At 41.9% G+C, this 21,927-nt stretch overlaps 1 protein-coding gene across 7 annotated transcripts in view; it reads right to left on the bottom strand.

The window, feature by feature from the left end:
• The window catches only part of CDH20 (cadherin 20), a 308,871-nt gene that overhangs the window by 62,174 nt on the left and 224,770 nt on the right, over positions 1 to 21,927 (bottom strand). Inside the window, exon 1 of one of the 7 annotated variants that reach the window (XM_048939689.1) lies at positions 523 to 582. The exons of the other annotated variants lie outside the window; for them this stretch is intronic. The gene's annotated coding sequence lies outside the window, so the exon portion shown is untranslated. Of the gene's footprint in view, positions 1 to 522; positions 583 to 21,927 lie in introns of those variants that run through there. 7 annotated transcript variants of the gene reach the window in all.

Here is a 21,927-nt window from a genome sequence, read left to right as displayed (position 1 = left end):
AAACCCTTCCCATTCAAAAGCGAGACCCCAAATCAGCAATTCTTTTCTGTTCTGCATTTTCAGCATGAGAGACAGAATAAGATATATGTTTAGAGAATGGAAGCAGGCTCCACAATGCCCACACAGATCTAGACAGGATATGAAATGGAAATCAGAAGCACTTTACGCCATGTGTTTCTTTTAGCCTGTCAGTAAAACTTAGAACAGTGGTGATAACAACTGATAACAAATATCAATATTCATCTTTTCAAGGAAAAGTAACCTGAGATCATTATGAAGCTAAAACTCAGTTTTGTGAAATTCAGAGGTGGCACTGTCTGAGGTCTGAAGGACTCTCCATCAACCTTAATTTTTCTCCGCAGTTCGTGAAAGAAAGTTGTAGCAAACTAGGGGAAAAATGCTATAATGTGATGGAAAGCACAGCAATAACAGCAGGGTAGCAAAGTCTTTAGCTACAGCAAATAAGGACAAGCCCAAATTCAGCAGCTGTGGTTACAAAAATAAAGAAAAAGAGCTGCTTACCTTTGGAAGACCTCAGATAGGCGGGAATTTCCAGTAAGATACCCTCACCTTCACTGCCAGCCCTTCTATGAGGTCTGGGAAGGGGTACATCCTGACTCCACCCCTTCCACTCACTCAAGTACATTGCATGCACCTGAGTTCCCCTGGGTTGGCCCTGCCTTCCTACCAGATCCTCAATTTCTGGTTCAAACCATGACTAGATCATCTTAGAGGTCATTTCTAATCTTAATGATTTGATGATTCTGTGACGTGGTATTTATATCAGACAAATTCTCTAAGTGCTGTTGCAGGGGGGATGGTACCACAGACTCAAGGAGCTTTTATAAAGTGATGAAGGACACCTCAAATACAAAACTCAAGTAGCAATCAAACAATCCTAATTTTCTTTAGAGTTGAAATATTCTTAAAAAAACAAACAAGCAAACAAAAAAACCAAACCACCTCAAGTGAGAACAGTATCTCAACATCAACTTTCCTAGTATTTCAGTCTTGTGCCATGCAAACAGGTAGGGTAGAAGTGACAGTAAAATTTTTCCACGGTATAAGAAGTTGCCCCAGAGAACATGAGAAACACTGACCCTAGGACTCTGTGAGGAAATGAGCCCTGTGAGGCTCTTTCTTGTTGATTTTTCAGTCAATATCCTCACAAATACACTTGATACAATATCTTCAGACCCTAATTAAGATGCTGGCAGGTGTAGTTTGTTTGAATTTATGCCAGGGGATTTATTCTAATCTCCTCCTTTTCTGTAACGCTCATCTGGAAGGCAGAGAAAATGTTTCACTGCTTCTTGTGAAGTGACTCTATCTGATACTCACCTAATTGTGTTAGAAATCCCTGTGAATCTGGGCAGAAGCAAAACATCACCCAGACATGTCACCTCTTGGATAATCAGCACTTGCTGCCTACAGTGCACTGACTCCCTGGCTCACAGCAAGTGGAACAGGAAGACCGTGCTGCAGGAGCTGGAGCTGAGGGAGATCACTTTGGAAGGTCTGAGTCAAGAGACTAGAACTGGTCTATACGTCACAGATCATATTCATCAGAAAGTCAGAAGTGGAAAAATAGCATCAGTCTAGACCATTCCCAACACAACTACACAGCCAGGACCAAATTTGCCACTGATGCATATTAAGAAAGCACTTCATGAATAGCTCGCAGAATAAGGTTGCCCTCAGCATGAATACATCTATTGCAAACTGGCCACAAGCAGGGAAAAGTGCTGCTTGAACAATATCCAGTGAATATGCTATTCAGCTGATTTGTATGGTTGTTTTAAAAAAATCAACAAAACCTCCACCTCTTCCCACTATTCAGCACGCTCTGTTCATCAGAAGAGGTACAACAACTCCCTACCACTGCATACATCTGGCAGCCCAATCCATAGGGAAAAATTATTCACCAGAGGGTAGTAGGCATGGAACAGGGTGCCCAGGGCAGTGGGCATGGTTCCAAGTGCCAGAGTTCAGGGAGTGTTAGGACAGTGCTCTCATAGGGTTTGGATGTTAGGTGATGCTGTGTGGAGCCAGGAGTTGGACCCAATGATCTTTGTGGGTCCCTTCCAACTAAGGATATTCTATGATTCTATGAGATGCCCTTCTCCCTTCTTCCTCACTTAGTACTCCACCTCTGCTTCACCCCTTGCACCCTGCTGCCCATTGCCCCCATGAGCAAAGTCATTCAGGGCTTTTCTTTCACATTTTGACTGCTGCAGCACTTTCCTCCCCTCCTATCTTTTGCTTTGGCTCAGTGCACCACTTGCTCATGGCCTGGTTTATCTGTGCAAGCTAAATGGAAGTCACCTGTGATGCATTCATCCAGGGATGTGCACAGCCAGGAAGAGTATAGCACAGCCTGACATTGTGCATGGAGTGGATCTGTTGTCTTGCCACTCCTAACAGTCTCGGGACTAAAATATCTGTCTTTATCAGGTGCTGTGAACATAGCTGACTTTAATTAAGTCCAAAAAAGATATGCTGGGGCTCAGCAGGCTTGCATTTTAGATGCTTAGGTATGAAGGTAGTGGCATCATGCCATTCCATGCATTAAAATGAGGATTCAGCATGAACCGCACAATTAAGGACAAAAAGGAGAAAAAAACACAATTGAATTGAACCTGACAGCGTGCAAGGAATCAATAGCTTTATTTGCTGCTTAATGGTGATGATACTGTTTTCATTTCATTATATGTGAGTCACAACCAGCTTTGTGCTGGCTTAATTTTATTCCTCAGCAAGTAAACTGAGGCATGCAATTTGCACCTGTTAAAGAAAGCTTATTTAAGACTATCATAAATTGGTCCTGAGCAATGAAATCAATTTGCTTCCAATCTAGCACACTAGATACTTTAAGCAAGATATCCTTTTTATTTTTATTTTTTCTAATAAGGGCAAAATGAAATAAAGATTTCATTTTACTGACGAGACTGAAAAACCAAAGGGGCTGTAGCAATGCATCTTGTGATCTGTACCCCACAGTGACCTGCTTCAGTTTTCACATGTTCAGGATTACATAGTAAGCCCTAGCTTCCTCTGTCTCTGTGAAGTGACTCCAGCTTTTGGCAGTGGTTGAACACACTGCATTTATTGCCTTTCCTTTTCATGGCCTCTCAACCAAAAATATCACATAAAAGAAGCAGAAAGAGGAACAGAAGTGAGTGAGAAAAGAACTTAAAGGAGGCAGCTGAGGAAGGAATGTTGGTCACAAGACTGAGGTCATTGTAGGTGTTTTTTAAGCAACGTTATAATGAGGAACACTCTCCTCATTCATATTTACTGGAGTCTTAGTGGTTCAGCTTGGAAGAGGTTCTGCTATGATGTATCTGAAAAGGCACAGAGCTGCAAATGAGTTTCAGTAGACTATGGATGCAAGGATGCACTGGCAAAATGTGAAAAAGGTCTGGGATTGCCACCCATGACCAACCCCTTTGTCTTTGTCCTCTTCTCATGGTCTATTTTGCCCAGTTCCTCTTTCCCCTCACTGCCTGCCTCTTTGTTTTAGCAGCCTACTTTTCTCCAGCATCCTGGTGAGGGCTGTGTATGTCATCATCTGTATGTGGGAGTCACATGGAGCCCTCCGGGAGCCTGGGGAGCTCCCAGAAACTGGGTAATTCCAGACAGCTGCAGAGTTCCATGAGCCTAGGGCCCAGCTCCAGTGCCTGCAGCAGTCAGAAATACCCAGACACAGCCAAGTCTAGCCCATGCTGTCCTGAGCCCTCAAGTGAAAGTGAAACAGAGAGATGCTGAGGACAATTCTGGCTCTCATCCAGCCTTTAGAACAAGGATGCAAATGTTATTTCTTCTTGTTCCTCAGATTTAGGCTGAAGTGACAGCTTTCTCAGATTTAAATTTGGTTTGGTTTTGCCCCAATGCTCTCTTTTTCCTCTTTCTTCATCCTGCAGCACCTGTACCACTGCTGGATGTTCACTAGTTCATGTTTCGTGGAAGCAAAGGGACTCATAATTATTACTGCCATTTCCAAATTGCCTTTGCTTCATTGATCTGTCCTTAACTCCAATCTCAATTACCAGGGATTGCACATTTTAATATCGCTCTGAATTGCTAAAGTGGGGAGCTTTAAATAGCTCAACTGTCATATCACAGCTGAGGCCTAATATTGTTTTCCTCTAATCAAGAAATGTTAGCTGTGGAGGGGTGTTGAGGTGGGCCTGACAATAGGGTCTCTGCACGGGAAAGGCAGATTTTCATGGCTTTGTGTAGAACCTGAAGATTTCCTTGGGGACCTAATGAATTAAACATTAAGCCTATGTATATGATAGTAGATATAATTCTATGATTAAATTCAGAAAAAGAAAAGCATCCACATATGAAGACCTCCAAGACTTTTATGTCTCACAGCATAATTGGGAGTTAAAATGCATCGTTATTCTAAGATGTTCCAGCAAAAATCACACTATGGATGTCTATTACTTCACATTGATTTTCTGCATAAAATACATTCAGCTTGAGAGGAAAGTGTCTACTTGTTTCCTGACTGCAGACCTTGCAAACTCTACATAGATATTTCTTGACAATATCTTTTTCACAACTACCAAGCAGGAATGGCCAACTGGCCAAACTGTGCCACAGCTGAACCGTATGCAGTTCTATTGGCCATACTGCTATAAGGCAGGTTGCGACTAATTAGCTGCCTGAAAACATTTCTGAGGATTATGGAAAGTTCAGAGTCTGTCTGCCTATCTGTATTGAGTCTTCAGGGCACAGCGAAGAAAAAGCAGCAAGAGAAACTCAAGATTTCATTAGACCTCCTGAGCAAGAAGGTGTTCTTTTTAAGTGGTAATTTTTCAGAATAAAGTTACTTGCGAATAGAAGATAAATATTCTCCCTCCCCCTCCTCCTTGGGCTACTGAACACCTTACTAGATGTTTTTCAGTGTAAGAGGAATCCCTGACAGAGAACCATCAGTTTCTTGGAATAGTAACTTGGGATCTCCACTTCAAGCACTCCTGACCCCTTTTCTCATTTGACAGAGCTGAGGCCAACTGTGTAATGCAAAGCAAGGAAGGACTTTAAGGAAAGTGCAGATTAAGATGTGTTGCCTGCTCCTTCCCTCGATAGTTTTTGAGAGTAAACAAGAGAAATCCTTTTTGAGCAGCTGACTTCTATCCCTCTCTTTTCCCATGCATTAAGACACATACAGCCTGAAGGAAAGAAGAAAACATGGTCATGGAGACCTTTTCAAAATAACATGCCTTTTCTTCAAGTTGCTCAAAGCTAATATTCTAACTTCCATTTCATGAAGTCAGAATGAATGTTTTGAGTTTTGCTCTGGTGTCAGAGTTGGGAAATTTAATTTCCATGGGCTACCAGAGTGACTGCCAAACACCAGGCAGACTTTGTGGCTTCACTTACTTCTGGCTCCAGGGGAAGCATGGGTGAGGGCACTGCCCAAACTATCAAGGAGACTGTGATGACAAATACATCCATTACTTGTCAGCAGCTTGGTACTGTGCAGGCAGAATAGATAGAGACCACACACCACCATGCTATTTACCCAGAGTTGCTTTTTCAGATTAGAGAAGTATCTGACTCCAACAGCTTGGATGTCTGACTTTGTGAGCCTGTATAGCCCACAGAATCACATCTTCTATAAGTGGAGGTCTGATTCCTAACGACATAATTTATTCAGCCTGGTTTGTGGAGGAATTTCTATTTTACAAGTTATATTGATTTAAGAACAGAAGAGTATTGTTTTGTTTTTCTGAAGAAAGAAGGTACTGCAGAATTAGAAAGAACCTTTATGTTCGAAACAAGAGGCCAGAATCACTTTGCATAAACTCTAAAACATCCCTGTGCCAAAAGAGCCACTAAGTAAAATCAGGATGCAAGGTCCTGATTGCGATCAGATAGCTGCAGTGTGTTAACAGACTTTGCCTGCCTGTACATGAGGGGAGTATGGAGAGAGAAATGCTTTCATAGAAAACAAAGAAAACAGCACTTTTGTGATTGCTTTATTAGGGCATTAGGAGCTTCCAGACGAGGGAGGTAAACAACTGCTTTTTATTAAAAGTAGCAGATCAATGCTACAAGATCAGCAGGAACTGAGAATAAAGCAGAAAAAGAAGAGCATATCTGCTTAGCTGCACCTTCTCTGCTCCATTTTTGTGACCCAATTTAAGATTTCCCCAAATTTAAAACCTATACTGAAATGTAGCCATCTGCCTATGCTGAGGAAGGGCACACATCTGTGCTATGCACGAGCAGAGGAATGAATGCATGACTCAGTGGATCAGCTTTCACTGGCTCTCCAGTTTTCTGTAGAATGAGATAATAGAACCCCAGAGTGGTTGGCTTTCTGTCTTCTCTTGGCCATGGATGAGATTCCTGATTCCAACTGCTTTGACCATGGTCATGGAGGAAAGTGGAAGTCAGGAGCTTCTGCTTTTCTCCCAAGCTGGAGCTGGAACATAAGCAGAGCTGACCAAAAGGCAGAGACACAGGGTGAGACTTGTGGCTGGGAGCTTTGAAGATTTTTATAGAGCTAATTGCTAAATTGGTTTAAACGAAAAGTCAATGATTATATGGGCATCTTTCAGCTTGCCTCTTCACTGAGGTTGGAGAACTTTAAATCTCATGAACTGTATGTCCTTTTGCCAGCATGTCAGTATAAAAGCTTCTGTTAAGATGGGAAAACAAGTGATGCTTATGCGAACAGTCAATACAACAGTACAACTATAGGGGTAGCTATACCAGAACTTTTTCCAGTGTATCTACCTAGGAAAAACTCATGGTCTTTGCGAATTACGTGATTGGGTTATTAGGAAAGCAAAGATGCAACCCTGGCATTTGTCTATGTTTGAAAAACGTTAGAAAGAAGATTCAAATTTTGAAATTAGAAAACAAATGTTGTAACTTATGAAAACTTGACTTCAAGAATGATTATTGGAAAATTGTTCTCTTGATAGTCCCTCTGTTACATTGTGAGCACCTATCATGACATTAGAATATCTGAGAATTTCCATGTGTGTTCTAAACATCATTGTTATATTAGTGACAAAACTTTAACTCATACTGTGGTAAAAACAGTCATTTAATGATTCAATACATTTCTGTATCCTTCCTAGGAGATAAACAATCATCAACAGCTGAGTGGAGTAAACTAGTGAACTCACATATTTCCTTAAGACTATTGCTGACTTCTGTGGAAACTGCAAAAGTGAAATCAATCTGGTTTCTGTTTGGTAAATCCACACACAGCCAAATTTTTCAAAACTGAAAAATGTCATGAAATTCTGTATGATTAAGATTACTCCTAGCCTCTGGAGTAAATGATTTGCTATTGCAATAAATAAGGTGAGCTGAATTACACATAGCAAATGAGTGTACAAGAATTCTTTAAGTGATCCATTACCCTCTTTATATTATTCTGTTCATGTGATATACTACAAAACTCAGACATTCAAAATAAGTAACCCTTTTCTTGTTTTACAGTGGATGCAACATGGGAGGAATAAGATAAGGTATATGTCTTCTTTGGGTTAATCAGCTATACTTCTCGGGGGGGTGAGGGGCGGGAGATCATAATGTGCAGTTCAAGGGAAAAAGCTCAGAGGTGGTAACAGACCACAAACTGAACAAGACTCAAAAATGTCCTGCTGGTACTAAAAAAGGAAGCACCATACTGGGATGTAGAAACAGGGAAACAGCAAGACATCTGGAACAGCCCTTCGCATTACACTTGGCACTGAGGAAGCTTCATGTAGGGCCATGTCCATATTCAAAGCGTGTGTGGCTCAAGTGGAGGCATGGCAGAGGCAGGCACTGGGACAGATTAGAGGTCTGGAAAATGTGGCTTCAGAGTAGAACTTTAACAAATGGCAGCTAATTAGCCAGAAGAAGAAAGAACTAAGGAAGCAGTATTATAACAGTCATCAGGAATGTGAGATGGTGTCATGAAAAAGAAAGGCATGATTTGCTCCTCTGTGCCGAAGGTGAACAGCCTACACAGTCAGGTCAGGGAGGGGTGGACAATGGACGAGGGCCGCTTTGTGCAGATGGGCCTCATCAAGCATGGTGGCAGGCCACGTGGGGAGGTTCTTGTATCTCCACTTGAGGACATCTTAAAAAGCAGGCTTAAATTGGAAGTATAATTGATGCTGTCTTCAGGAAGGAATGGCCTCTTGAGCTTGCAGCCCTACTTTCTTTATGTTTTACAGATGTACAACTGCTGCTAAGTCAGTGCAGAGCACTGACACCCCTCAACCTGGTTTCTGCCTTCACCTGTGACTGGTCACAGAGATTTCAGAGGGTGTGCAAAGATCCTATACAAATGCACGACCTTCGAAAGGCTTCCCTTTCGAAGAATATAGCCTTCTGATCCAATATGTTTTCAAGTTGATCCAAGTTATCAATAGATATTTCTGCTATTCTGACATTTCAATAGATATTAATAGCTAAGTATGTATGTTGATACATATATATTTCCAAACTCTTTTGTTTTTGTTTTTTTTTTACTAAACTCTTAGCATGAGTGATAGTTAGTAACAATGAATTTCATATTTAACTGTGCTCTTGGGTAAAAAAAGATAACCTCTCTAAGCAGTTTGTTGTGTGTTATAAAGAAAAGGTAATTGTGAGTTCCTAAGTTGCCTCCTCTATAATATTCATTACTTAGTATACATCTGTCATGCTCCACATTATTTGTTTAATCTCCAGACTAAACAGCTTCAGGATTTTTACTGTCTCTTCTATGGAAGTCTTTTTGTGTCTCTAGCAATTTTCATCACCAGTCCTTGAATCATCTCTGCTGAACTAAACAGCATGTACAAACCTCTTTCTTCTGATTGAGGCAATGGAAATAAATGCACATTTGGGGGACGGGAGGTAGGGGAGTGAGGAGAATTTATGATTACATTTGTTTTTGGAACATTTTTTGTGCATCTGATTTTTCACAGCTTTTAAAATACATGGCGATAATGGAAGAATTGCAGACATTTCTGAGGGTTTGTTCTGAACTTAGGAAGCAGTGCATGCAAGGCATATTGATTTCTTTCTCTGTATTGATTCTTCTCCATTACTTAACTTTCAAGCCCATAAAATCTGATTGTTAGAAAAAATACTGATAGCTTATTATTGGTTAATTAGAATTTCTATTACAGCTGGTGTGTGATTTTCCCTTTCAAAAGAAAAACAAGAAATTGAATTCAAGATGATTCTTCTTCTTCATAGAATTAAAAGGTAATCTACATAAACATAAAGAATTAATGAAAAGCATCCAAAGTACTGAAAGCTCTCTTCTATTTGTCCAGTGTATATGAATAGGAACCTCGTATTTCTTGTTCTTGCTGTCTTTTCAAGAGCTGTGTAGATTTTTCAAGCAGTATATGGTCCATGGTGATAATATACACATTTGCTTCACCATTGCTCCAAAGCAGATTTCTACTAAAAGTTCTGACTCCTAGCCCAGCCAGGCAGAGGTTGAGAGGACACCACTGAATCCCAAATCCAGCACCACCTCCATACCCTTGCCAGAGTTGACTAGCAATGTAGGAAGTGCAAAGCTGCCCTCACTAGCAGAAGAAATAGTGGCAGAAAGGTTTGATAAGGTCAAGGAGGTAAGGAGCATTCCTGCAAGGCAGAACGTCCCAAGGCCATCTTCAAGGGGAAAGTGAATCTCAAGCTTTCTCAGTGCATGGATGTGTCTCTGAGAGGTATCAAACCCTTCTTCTGAGGTAATAAATTATGGCATTTTAAAAATATTTCAATGACAATGTTACTGTTGTGAAAAGTGATCAGTTGGGCATACTCACTTTGTCTGCCTTCAGGTCCTTTTGTCATAGAATTACAGCATAAAAGCTGACATTTTTTTGGAACCTTTTACTGATTTGCATTAATGGCTAGAGGTACACACAGAATTCTAATACTGTCTATGGGTTGCTTGGCATTTGAGGGCTTATGTCAGATCTTTTGGGTTATATGAATATTTCCTTTGATGTAATGATATTCTTTATTCTTACAAAAACCATTTAAAAGGCAAAGAAAAATCTCTTTTCAAAATGTATAGTTAATGAAACAGCAGTCCATATCACCTAATGTGTTGTGCATTTCATAAATATATATTACAACAGACAGCTTTTAACATTTCCCTTGCTCATCTCAGTCTAATTCTTTGAGATATTCTGGGTCACTGTAGATTTCTTTGAAAAATATGGACACAGCATTGTAGCTGATCAGCCTTTTGGATCACACATGAATACAGATAGCCCATAAGGAGAGTATGTGGATTCCCAGACGTTGAGTATTTCTCAAGCATATGTTACATGCACTTGATAATACAAGGGTCAAACTACTGTTTTGAATATATTCCTGTATCACTGGCTCCACAGACCCACTGTAACTGCCCACGTTCAACTACAACTTGCAGTTTTTAGATCTGGTAGGGCTGTGTTTCTTCTTCTTCTTCTTTTTTATTTAAATAGTAACTGAGCACATATAAATAAGAAACTACTTTTCCTGAAGCAGCATATATGCAATTCATTGTGTTGCACAAAATTAACAGCACGTAGTCAGCAAAAATCATGAAGAACAATGAGGTATCCAACTGATGAGAATGGGAATTCTGCTGAAGTCTGAGCAACAGGCATGAGAAATCAGACCAGAAATCAATTGTATAAAACAATGTGCTAATAAAGTACAGAGAGAACATGCTATTCTACCTTCTTTTAAGAGGGCATATATTTGCAAAGGTAATTGAAAGTTAGTATAATTAGGCACTAAGGCCACACATACAAGTAAGCAGATAGTATGTGTAATGGGGACACCTCTGAACACGAGTCCTAACTGTCCTAATGCTGTTGGACCTTACTTCCTCTGTTCCTGGAAAATGATGAGATTGAACCAAGGAAGTCAGAGAGATCTAGAGGACATTAGCAGCTCTTTGCCTCATAACTAGGTCTGGCAAAGCTCTACTGAATTATGAACAAATTTATGGTCCTCTATCTTCTTTTGTGTTTCTTTCCATTTCCAACCCTTTTTCTTTACTCTCCTTTTATCTTCTGTGTGATCTGGACATTCTTATGCACATTTGTGTGCACTTCAGCATTCCTCTGTCTCTGTGTGACTCTTAGTGTGCTTGGCTAAGGGGAAAGTTTTTGTTGCTACACTGCATATACAGTTATAAAAGCAGTTACCAAATAATTGGTCTAGCACCATTCCAAAGACAGCTCTTGAACTGGTCAAGAAGAATATGTGCTGTGCACACCACTCTACAGGCACTGTCGCAAGTAACAGCCCATCTCAGAAACAAAAACCATTTTTCACTTTTCTTGATGTTCTTTGCGCATTCTTCAATGCTTGTTTATCCTTTTTTCCTTGTCTTCAGGGAGCCAAGACATGACAAAACAGCTCCAATCTAGCTCACCTGACATTTTATCTTTTCTATAATGAGAACAATCACTATAACCAGTAATATCAGCCAAAGTCTTGCTGAATGATCTTTCTACAGCTAAAGTTTAAGGAAATGGGATATACTGCTAAAACTAAGTTAGATTGCTGTTTGTATGTCAGATGCATTAATCTCTTTCTTTTCTTACTCTGCATATTTAATAAAGGATGATAGAATTTTAAGCTAGTTGTTTACCATGGTATTACACAGACTAAGATTTCTCTGTCAAAAACATGAGTGTATTTAATTGTCTAATGTTCTGCAGTGACAAGGTCATGTTAACACCACTGCATTTCTGGATCCACTGAAAACCACACAGAATTCAGTTGTTTCTCCCGTCATGGAAATTTTACATCAGACAGTGATCTGTCACCAAATTCTACAGTTTTCTAATTTCTCAAAGTGCTCACACTCAGGCAGCTTTCCCATCTGCATTCAGGATACATCTTAGTTACATTTTCATACCAAAGGATTGAGTATCGTCATCCTTCTTATCCAGCAAAAGAGAATTTGGGCATGAAACTAAGACTACTGCTCTTCACCAAGTCCCATACGTATATATATACACACACATATACATATAGCAGGGAATTTGGATGCAGTCCATTTGTAAACAGGAACTACAATGCAGCATCCATGGAGAAGGGAGCTACAGGGAACAGCAGCTACTAATCCAAAAGCCTTTATATTGCTCCTGGAAACAAAAAAGTAAATCCTCTTGGTACCACATGCTGCTGTTGGAGTTACAGGGGTGTGCTCTAAGAATGTAAGCTGTTAGGCTATCTTTACCTCAGTAAATTAAGTCATGATGGGACTTAATGATCATCCATCTTTCAGGATTGAAAGAATGGCCCCCAGTCTCACAAACCCTTTTGTATCCACTGGTTTCAGTGTTGGAGAGCAGCCCCAGGCATGATTAATTAGGTAGGATAGAAGGAGCCTCGGGCTCCTCTAGCAGCTGCCCCTAATCTTCTCCCAGATTCTACTACTACTGAACACCTGAATATTTTCTTTGGGTTGGTGCAGCTGTCTCTCACAGGAAAAACAAAATGCTGTAAATAAATAAGACACAGTAACTTATTCATTCAGCGAGTGTGTGTGTACATACTGTCTTCTGAAACCCCCTAAGCTCTTAAGAAATCCATGGAATTGTTTTCTGTTACCTATGGTTTTGTTAAAATATAACTTTAGGCAAAATGTGTCTGACACAGAAAAGCTGAGTTTTTGCAAATGTAGAAAGTTATGCAAATATGAAACCTACATATTATTTTTTTACAGATGATGATGGCAAGTATATATAACCTATCAGCTCTTAGTGTGATCCCATTATAGTGATAATACGTTCACGTGCTCAGTTCTGAAATGAAAACCGTCTAATATGCGCACACTGGCCAGCACTCAGATGTTCAAAACTCAGAGATTTAAATTTGAAGAGAATGGGGAAAAAAAAACAAACAAAAATGCTCATCTACATCATTAACTGCTGCTACACAACATTTCATTTTGAAGAAAAGAACTATTCTTAAATTATAGGAGTCCTGAAAAACAGCCAAAACTCTAATTAATTTCTTCTTTTCCACACTAGAACCAATATGAGAAGTGGTTTACCTGAGATTTTTTTTTTGTTTTGGATTTAACAGCATGTGCAAAATTAGCACTCTCTGAAGGACAGGAAATAACTGCTACAAGGAAAAGTCTACCTAAGAAACATCAACAGTGCTGCAAGCAGTCATCTAGCCACATTCTAACTATTTTTTAGTTTTTTTTTTTCTTTTAATACTCATTAATAAGTACCAGATCAGTAACAACAGAAGCAGAGCACCTCTGGTCATTTATACAAACCAGTCAGCAAAGAAAATGTCTTTCCCTGTCTACCATGAAGATGCACCACTTGTGCATCAAATTGCAAAGGTCTCTGCAACCACTCAGTATTCTTTTTCCCTCCCATAAGATTGCAGAGAAACTCATGCCAGCTGAAAAGCTGGAGATTTTCTTCTAGTTTTATAAGAAAAAGCCAGCTAGAAAACATCAAGTTTTACTGAGGGTGTTTTTTCAACAACAAACCAAAACAAAAGGAGAACTACTTCAAGCCACATTTAGTTTTGCACTCCTCACCACTGAAATGGACAAAAATCAATCAAAACATCCCGCATTACTCTACCTCCTCCCATTCTCTTTGCTTTGACTGAACAGAGATTTCAGTGCTGCTTGGAAAAAAGGCAAATCAATAAAAATTAAAGCTCTAATAATACACTTCGGAACATTCTATGTGGACTTGAAGAAGCAGGAAAATGGGCTTTAAACCTCTTCTTTGAAACAGAGAAATAAGGGATTTCAAACAGGAGTTCCAGAGACAAAAGGTCGAGTTTTCCATTCTAGTTGTCACCAAACATTTTTGAAGAAAGGCAAAACCAAGTTTCTGAGGTTGACTGTCTCTCTTTCCAGGTCTGCCCACTGTCTCTGTGCACAGGGTGGACACCTGCCATTTTGTAGGTCCTATACAAGGCTTGCTTAGGCTTTGGGAAATCGTACCCAGCCATACGTGCCTTCAAACTGCTGACGCACTGTGAACTGCAAAGCACCAGGAAAGAAAATTATCATTTCTCAATACAGGTCTCTAAAACACACACATACTTTAAAATAAATTGACTGAACATTTAAACCTGCTTAATTTTGGAATCAATTCCACATTTGAAATAATCTACAAGTTGGAGCAGCTGAAGCATAAAATGTGTTTGAAACTGAACAAGTTTAAATATTGAATCAATTTTGACATAAATGTGTTTGCATATTAAAGCATTAAAAATGAATCCAGTTTAAATATTAAGCTGATGAGAGAAAGAGCTGTGCTAGGGAAAAAAGATTAAGGATGACCACCAAAATTACAACACACTCAAATATTAGAAAATCCTGGAGTTTTTTAATCTTAGTGAAACAGCTATGGCTAAAGGAAAACGAAAAATCCTGCTAGAACCAGTATGTTTAAGAGCTCGTAAGGCATTTGGGACACAGAATGGTGATGGGTGGAGAGTTTTTTAATTCAGATTTCACTTGGAGTTTTATCCTTATCTGATTTCAAGGGCCTTACTACAAGACCTCCTTCTCTCTGTGGCTCCAGTCTCTTTTTCTTCCGTTAGCTTTCCTTGGGAGCAAAGGAAGGGCTTACAAGCCGCATCCTTCCACCTCAGACATATCATCTTCAGTCACTTTGCCCCATTTCTCCCTGCATTTTTACCACATTCTTACACTGTAAACACAACAACCTAGCTGTAGTTGGCTGGGGCTTAAAAGATGTTTTTCTCTGTCTAGCCAAAGCCATTACTGCTGCAGTCTGAGGGGGAACCACCTTTCAAATGGAGAATGAAGTGCAGCTTGTGGCAAGGCCTCAGCCTTCCTGCATCTGTGGAGTACGTGTAGCTGCATGAGGCATGCTGGGCAATGAGAGGGGAGGAGGAGTCAGGTACAACTTCTGCGTGCAAAGGAGAATAAGCAACTGGCGGAAATGTGCTCCATCACAGGCTGCCATGAGCAATTTCTGTAGCCTGGCGCAGAAAAGGGAAAGTACGTTACTGCTTGGGAGCAGCAGCAGATTCAGAATCTCAGCCCATATTTTTCACCTGAATTCAGATGACTGAGGATTGTCAGATTTCATGCTATTAGCCACTGAGACTGCTCATGCTCTGTCAAGAAAAATGCAGAGACATCTCTCTGTGTGCTGCTCTGAGAGCCCACCCAGCTGGAGATGGTGCTCAGCTATGTGCAGCTGTGAGAAGCCCTTACACACCTGAACGCTAGCACCTCCTTCATGTCCTTCACCAGGGCAGAACTCATCAACCAGCTTACATTCTGACTCCAATATTAATTTCATAGCCAAAGGGAGATGGCTATCAATTAGCCATTTTACCTGTGAAGTTGTCCCTTCCTCCACCTCAGTGCCTGGCATTGGTCCTGTTGCAGAGCTCAAGCAGCGCTGGTGCTCCAGGTGAGGAGTATGCTCAGCAGGAAGCAACACAGCCTCTGGGAAAACACCCTGCTATTATTGGCTGCTGCTGAGAGTTTTGGTACTCACAACCAAAATCACAGAAGGATCAGTCTCTTGAGAACTGGTTGTCATTTCTGCTAGACTGCACAGCAATGACATTCACTAACCCCCATAGCAAAGCCAGCACACCACCTCCACATCTCTTCCTGCCAACCCAGTACAAGAAAGTAGCAGTTTTTTCAGGAAGAATGAAAGCTAGAGGTGAAGACTTGAATGATCTGGAATGATCAGATCTGTACTTATAAAAAAAAAAGAAAACACATTATTATATGCATTAACAGTCCATGAGCTAAAACATTTCCTTAGGAGGACATTAAATACTTAGATGTCTGGAACTTTGTCTCCTTGCTGGGGAAGTTTCAAAGAGGATGGCAGTTTCAGTTCTTTGTCCTCTCTATGTAGAAATCTCAAAGTGTGCATTTTTTACTGAAAGTTTATTTTAATAACAGAAAAGTTTATGCATGATGAGAACTATTGGTTGATGACGTGAATCTGAAGGCCATCAAGCTGTGGTTATCAAAAGATAATGTTAAGGAAGAGTCGCCTGTTCTTGTGCAACATGCGTTAAAAATGTAATCTTCAGAGAAAAGCAAGTAGGGATGCTTGATGACAGCAGGTACAGAACTAAGGCTCTGCTCATCCTCCTGCCTCACAGCTGTGAATTTCCTCATCGCTGTAAGAGCAAGGCAAACCGATGCTATCACACCCACCTGTATTTTTGATATTTGCTTGCATCTTCTCAAAAATAACAATGGAACCTGAACACACAGTTTATTCCACTCCTTTTCTTTCCTTGTATAGATTCTTCTCTCACCTGTGAGGATGGCAGGCTGCTTTATTCTGCGGCATACTGTAAGTTCTTTGGACGCACTGATTGGAGCTTATCAGCAAATTGCCTCTCCCCATATGCTTCTGTGAGAGAAGCCCCTCACAGAGCTCAGCTTGGCAATGTAAGCTTTATAAAGTCCTTTATTCACTCAGAATCACAGAATCACAGAATGACTTGGGTTGGAAGGAATGTCAAGGATCATGAAGCTTCAACCCCTCCTGCCGCATGCAGGGCCACCAACCTCCATATTTAATACTAGATGAAGCTGCCCAGGGCCCCATCCAAGCTGGCCTTGAACACCTCCGGACACGGGGCATCTACAACCTCTCTGTGCAGAGATTCATTCCTTCATGCAGGAGGAATTTCTATCCTTAACTTTATCAGGTGAGATCTAACAGAGCATTTTTGCCAGTTCTGGCTGTAGGGACTGTTGGGACACCTCCCCAGCTGTGCTGAGCACAGGACAAACCCCCACCTTGTGCACTTTATTAATTTCCTTTATTAATTTGCTGATGACCTTTCCTTTATCACACACAAAACATTTTCAACATAAAAAGACCGAAGGAACTCTATCTTGCTTCTTCCTATCTCATCCTGAATAGGTTAAATTGCCATGGTTACCTCTCCTGTGCTGCTAGACCTTGAAATACATCTCTATTTCACTTCAGCTTTCCAAGCTCAAAGCTGAGCTCTAGACAAATTTAGGAAGACTTTCCATCAGGATATTAGCTCCCCTCCCAGAAGTCCCCTTTTGGGTTTTGCTCATGCCTCCAGCTTTCTTCTGTGCCTGTTTAAACCAACAGTTGCAGCAAACCTCCAAATCAACAGCCTTGTCAGGATGAATAATCTAAAATTAATGTGCACTTGTCGACACGCATTACTGTTCCTGACAGAGACGCGTTGCCTGCGCTGGCTACAAACCGACAATCCTTCAGAAGAAGTTTGCTCAGCACAGTCTCAGGGCTGATGGAGAGCAGGGATAAGGCTGGCAGCCGGGTTTCAGCCAATAAATACGATGGCTCCTGACACGGCAGGCTCACAGTGAATCCACCAAAGACCAGGCTGCCTGCTTTTTTTTTTTTTCTTTTTTTTTTCTTCCCATTTTCTTGCCATTTGCTTTATTCTCACTGGTGGTGGTTATCACATTTACACAGCACTCCCTGAGAAATCATCTAGATTGGTTCTGAACATCTTGTTTTTACCACCCGCGACTTGAAGTGGCAGAGCGGGCATGTGAATAACCCAGCGCACCTCAGGAGTATCACAGCCACATGCTTTAACCTGTACCTTTGTGCTTGGCTCTCCCATTCTCAAATTCCCATTGCTTTTTTCTCAGCTTAGCTCTTAAAATCCTGCATTCTCTGCTGCAGTGGTATGGGAAAACTGCAGTGAGCAAAGACAGAACGGGACATGGGACGGAATCCATAAAAGCAGGTGTAGGGCTGAGGCTGTTAGCTCTGTGCCTGCTAAAGTAATGAAACTCACTTGGAATGAAAATAAAATAATGAAGTATTGCTCTGGTTTGGCCCCCTTTTTTACACAGCTCAGTAATCAGCATTCAGCATATTGCTACATTTTTAAAGTTAACTGCTACAGAATTCATGAATTCTTCTTCATGAATACCAAAGGATTCAGTCTTCTAATAGGTAACAGAGTCCCTTTAAAAAAAATGTTGCCAAGCTTTTGTGTATCAACACAGCTGTATGAAAACGGAGAGAGGCTGTTATTTCTGGTTCCGCTCAGCCCTCATCACTTCCTCACCCTCTGCACCCAGTGACAACTTGGGGCTCGTGCTCCACAGGGCGTTCTTGAGACCCTCAGGAAACATGGAGACAAGCAGCATCCCCTAGACTGGAGAGGATGTCCATGCCCCCTGTGCTGTGCATCTTCAGGAGCAGCAGGGGCTTGTGGGGAGCAGTGTGTCTGTTGCAGCCCTCTCCCACCCACTCACACTGGCTCCCCCCTGGCTCTCATGTGGCAGTTCTCACTACCAAATTGCTCAAGGCAACTGTGCCTTCACCCTGGGGCACGCTGGCCGAGTGCCCTGATCCTTAATTCTCAGCTGAGAGAAGCTGTCCCCTGGGAACACTGCTTTCCCTCACCAGTGCCACCAGTGCCTGTTAGGGGCTTTGCAGGCAGTGAGGAGCAGCCCCGCTGTTCCTTCTAAGGAACAGTCCTACATAATGCCTGGGGAATTGCAGATTATTTTGCTTTATTGTTTTTCCCTTTCTTTCCACTTCTAAGAAGAAAATTACCTAGAATTTACTAAGCTGCACAAACAACTAGTTGGCAGCTTTCTGCATATTTGGAAAAACACTTCCTTGGCAGAATGGTATACAGGTTTGCAACTCTGGGATGGTATTGCCATAATACATCACGCAGCTCAGACTGGCATCCTGGTGGATTAAACACAGGAGAAACACTTGCCATCCTGAGAGACTCGCTGCCTGAGATGCACAGTCCCTGGCTGCTGCTGATGAACAAACACTGAAGAAACCCTCCACTAATGGTTGGCTAATGCTGAGTGTCCCATCCACTCATTCTGCTCTGACTGCAAACAGAGCCAAGGTCTGGGTGTGAGGCCTGGCTTTATCTCTCACTTTTGCCTTTGGACTCTTGTCTAGCCAGGAAGAAGCATGCTGGAAGAGATCAGAATATGAGCTGCAAGAATTTCTGGGGGCTTTGGGAAGGAGAGATCATGTGTGGGGAAATGGGGGTGAGAAACAAAGCTGCAGGAACAATCTCCTGGTGTATGGTGGAACTTTGTGGCTAGGCATGCTCATTTCTATTGTGACTGATCATACTAAAGTGCTGGAAAGCAGAAATATATCTGCATTTTAATAGTGAAAATAGCCAGCCTATGGAAGAACCTTCAGGGTTTCAATGGAAGGATGGAGGAATGGCACATAGGGAACAAGGTTCTGATTATGTAAATCATAGAATCACAGAATCATACAATGCCTTGGGTTTCAAGAGACCTCAAAGACCATTTACTTCCAACCCCCTGCCATGGACAGGGCTGCCCTGCACCAGCTCAGCTGTCCAGGACCCCATCCAACCTGGCCTTCAGTGCCTCCAGAGATGGGGCACCCACAGCTTCTCTGTTCAGCTGTGTCACTGCCTCACTGCCCTCTGAGTGACAAATTTCCCTCTGACATCTAATCTAAATCACCTGTCTTTCAGTTTAAAACTATTCCCCCTTGTCCAATCACTATCTATCCATGTATTTCTCTCCTGCTCATAAGCTCCCTTTAAGTGGAAGATCATTTTCAAATCAATTTATTTTTTTTTAATCCAAAAAGAGAAGAAAGCATGAGAAAGCATTTCTCAATTCCTGTCACACACAATCATAGAAACAAAGAGACAAGGGATGGCTTGGGTTGGAAGAGACCTCAAGGATCTTCAAGTTCCAGCCCCCCTGCTGCAGGCAGTGTTGCCAATCACTAGATCAAGTACAAGATCAGGTTGCCCAGGGTGGCATCCAACCTTGCCTTGGTTGGATGTCAGGGCAACCACAACCTCTCTGTGCAGCCTGTTTACACATTCTGTCACAAGATGTTGTAAAACAGGAATGGAATCATTTGAAACCCAGGTGGAGCTCCAGGCCTCTGAGCCTGAAACCCACCAACTGCCTCAAGCACACAACTAACACCCTGCTCATAGCCCAGCGAGCCAGCCTTCCCTTTTCTCCCTTTTTTCCCTTTTCCAAGGCTCTCTGCAGACAGGCTGCTAGGAGACTCCATTGGCATGCTGACTCCCTGCTGCCGATTAGAGCACAGGTTACATCTCATCAGGTTATGCCATGGCACACGTCTATGAAGACAACATGAGGTGCGATTATGACACCGAAATTAACAATGCAGAAAGACATTTTCTTGATTCACAGCATAGCATCAGCCGATGCATCTGAGTAGTGGATTAAGGGCTTCCAGCAGAGAGGTGGGGAGGAAGTAAGGGAACGAGCTGCCAACTGGTAAGTATCTACACTAATTTTGCAAATTCAGGTATTTCATGTCCTTCCTAGTCTAATCGTGAATTTAAACTGGATTACTGTATCTCACATGACAAGAATAAAACATCATCAACACACGTTTGAAACAAGCAGAGTGAGTTTGCTGGAGGAAGTACATTGCTGATACAAGTAACTCATAATAAAAGGCACTCCTAAAAGATGGAATGAGATAGGAAGGGAATAAAAAAAGTAGGAGGCAGCCTTTTCCCCTGACTATTATGCATCATGAAGTTAACTCAGCTGACAAGAGAATTTAAGGAAGGATGCAACAAGAAAACCAAAGGTGGTTGTAGTACATTTCCATGGACAGGTAAAGACATGCTTGTGGAGATGCTTGGAAGTCCAGGGGAGAGATCAGTGAAAGCGGAGGGGAAGGAGAGGAGCACACCAGTACAGAGAGACATGGAGAGGTCTCCCGTCTGCCCTCCACCTGGGGCAGTTACTTGAAGTACTGCGAAGTCATTTTAAGGAGAAAGCACTCAAAACTCTTGCTCTGAAATCTTGTCTTCTGTCTGCTGTTTGGGTTATTTATTAACAAAGCCCTGACTACTGGCGAAGCTGCACTGTTTCCCCAAGATCCTATGTTCTGTCTGTGGCAGGGCTGAGGTAGACTCAAAACTACCTATGATCAGAAATGGAGGAGCTGCAACTCACCGTAAGGTGCAGGCTGTAGCTCATGTAAAAGGTGACAAAAGAGGAGACACTGTGCTAAGAGAAAGGTTGCAAAAAGAGAAGAGGGAGAAAGAAATAGACAAACAGGAAAAAGAAAATAAAATATCTCCTTTTACGGGTGTTGTCTGTGGAAAAAGTGGGCAGAAAGCCAAAATGAAAGAGCTGCTGCACTGCAAGGAGGAACGGAGCCCACAGAGACAAAATGGGAAAGAGGACTGTCTCCACAGGAGTGGTGAGAAGAAAAACAAACCATTAATATTGCTACAGAAAAGACCAAAATAAGGTGTATTAAAGGAGCAGAAGCTATTTTCCGTAGGCCTTGGTGTGAATGGGTCTCCCAAACACCCACCTGCCCCAACCAAGGAAACTTTGCCTTTGCTGATGGATGAGCATGGGTGAGATGGTGAGGTCTGCTTTCAGGGAGCCTCGTGTCCTGTTAGGGCTTCCTGGAGGGCTGGCAGTCTCCTCCCCTGCAGATGGCAGCAGGAGGCACCACCAAGGAACAGTGCCGGGAATGGGGACACTGAGTGCAGCCTGAGGAGACGAGGGATGGAGGGCAGCAGTGATGGTGGATGTGGGCACAAGAAGCAGACAGCAAGAACAACTGTGAATCACCAACACAAACTGCGTCGCCCCTGAGCATCAGGAGAACCTGCCTTCAGCAGTGTGGTGCTGAAGGAAGTGATAAAGGAAAAAATGAATCGGGCCTGAAGCAAAGAGAAAATGTCAGATGGAAGGAGATGGAAACACCAGGCTTCAAGGCAGAAATTAATAAGCTTAAAGCTACAGAAGAAGAAATTAAGGCAGGAAAAACTAAAGAAGAGGGCACAATGAAAGACAGCCAAGTGACTATGAAGACAGGCTCATCACTGTCTGCTTTAGCTGTCCCTCTGCAGCAAAGTCTGCCATGAGGCCCAGCAGCATAGTCTGGTGCTAAGAACTCTTTC

The sequence above is a fragment of the Lagopus muta genome, chromosome 3 (genome assembly GCF_023343835.1).
Source record: "Lagopus muta isolate bLagMut1 chromosome 3, bLagMut1 primary, whole genome shotgun sequence".
Taxonomy (NCBI): Eukaryota; Metazoa; Chordata; class Aves; order Galliformes; family Phasianidae; genus Lagopus; species Lagopus muta.
Note: the sequence above shows the minus strand (reverse complement) of the source record. Positions and strands in the feature narration are given on the sequence as shown.